The sequence below is a fragment of the Chelonoidis abingdonii genome, chromosome 2 (assembly GCF_003597395.2).
Source record: "Chelonoidis abingdonii isolate Lonesome George chromosome 2, CheloAbing_2.0, whole genome shotgun sequence".
In the NCBI taxonomy this organism is placed as follows: Eukaryota; Metazoa; Chordata; order Testudines; family Testudinidae; genus Chelonoidis; species Chelonoidis abingdonii.
This window is the reverse complement of record NC_133770.1, coordinates 97,626,223-97,627,889: the sequence shown is the minus strand read 5'-3', so window position 1 is coordinate 97,627,889 and position 1,667 is coordinate 97,626,223. Positions and strand designations below refer to the sequence as shown.

General features: G+C 44.6%; 1 protein-coding gene across 1 annotated transcript in view; it reads right to left on the bottom strand.

Annotated features, from left to right (window-relative positions):
• The window catches only part of POU6F2 (POU class 6 homeobox 2), a 404,244-nt gene that overhangs the window by 201,257 nt on the left and 201,320 nt on the right, over window positions 1-1,667 (bottom strand). The window lies entirely within an intron of this gene.

Genomic DNA, 1,667 nt, shown 5'->3' with positions numbered 1-1,667 from the left:
TTCACAGTAAGCACCCAGATTTTGTACGCTAAAGTCCAGATTTGGGAAAAAGTTTACCACACCCTCTTTAAGATTTCCCTGAGCCACTGTGCCTACAACCTCTCCCGGTTGACAGTGAGTAAGGAGATGATGAGCTGAGACTTCTGCTTAATGTACAATACCTTGTTTGTCTTAGTTACCTTGTTCCCCACGTGTGTTTGTTAGTCTCATCCACTGCATTTTAACATAGACTCAGCTGTGCACTCTTCAGGACAGGGACTGTCTTTGTAATGCATATATGTGCAGTGCCTAGCACAAGGATCCCGGATCCTTTATTGTTGCCCCTAGATACCACTGCAATACAAATAAGTAAAACCATCAGTAACATACCACTTGTGTGGCACAAACTGTTGTTATTTGTTTCTGGTAGAGCCCTCAATATGCAAGGTGCTGTACAATCACAAAAGAGGTTATGGTACCCGACCTGAAGAGCTCACAGTCTGAAAAGGACAGATCAGAGCAACAGAGGGCAGGGAAAAGGCAAAAAGCAACAAACAACTAAATGGGCCAACCACTGCCTGATAATTCGTAGTTACAAAGGCATAGTGATCTTGGAAATATTATACATGAACACAAAGATGTACAGACAATCTCAGATTAGTCTAAAGTCCTGCTGTTATTGATACTTGCGGGTGTTGCTGTCCACTGAGTCTTCAAGAGGGATATGAATAAGGAGAGACCTTGCGAGCCAGGTCAGGAATGGTATTCCATGCATAGCGAGCAACATGGAAGAGGGTTCGTGGGTGTTTGTTAGAGAAACAGACACATGGCATATTGAGGCTGCATTGCTGGTGGAAAGGAAGGGATGGAGTCAATGTGAAGAGAGAACAGGGCAGAAAAGTAGAGAGGTTCAGAATTAAATAGGGCCTTGAAGACGAGGACAAGAAACTCAGACAATTCATTGCAGGAGAAAGCAGTAAAGGTATTCAAAATGAGAAGGGTGATCTGGTCAGATTGATGGCTATAGTGACTGAGTTTTGTATGGACTGGATAGGGGCAACGGGGTATTAGGAAAGGTAATGCTGCAATAATCAAGATGGAAGATAGCAAGGGTCTAAACAAGAGTTTGAATTAATTGAAGGGATAGACAGAAAATAACAGATGCTTTGTAAGATGAAGTGGCAACATCTGGACATGGCATGGATGTGCAGGATAAGGGAGAGGGAAGTTAATATAATATGGAGATATAACGATTTCATAGAACTGGAAGGGACCCTGAAAGGTCATGGAGTCCAACCCCCTGCCTTCACTAGCAGGACCAACTACATATTTTGCCCCAGATCCCTAAGTAGCCCCCTGGATTGAATTCACAACCCTGGGTTTAGCAGGTCAATGCTCAAACCATTGAGCTATCCCTCCCTCCAGATTATAGGCCTGAGGAATGAATGGGGAGGATATTGGTGTTGTCAACAGTAACAGAATGGTGAGTGGAGAGAGCTCAGGTTTTGGCCATGTTAAGTTTAAGCTGACATCTAGACATCCAAAATGATGCCAGAGAAGTAAGGCTGCAGCAGCACAGGAGCCAGCAAACAGAGCTGCTAACAGGGGAGTTTCAGTGGGAGTTTCCAGGGGGAGGTTGCAGGGGAGACTAAGGCAGAGAAACCAACAAGCCAGATAAGGGAGGGGGC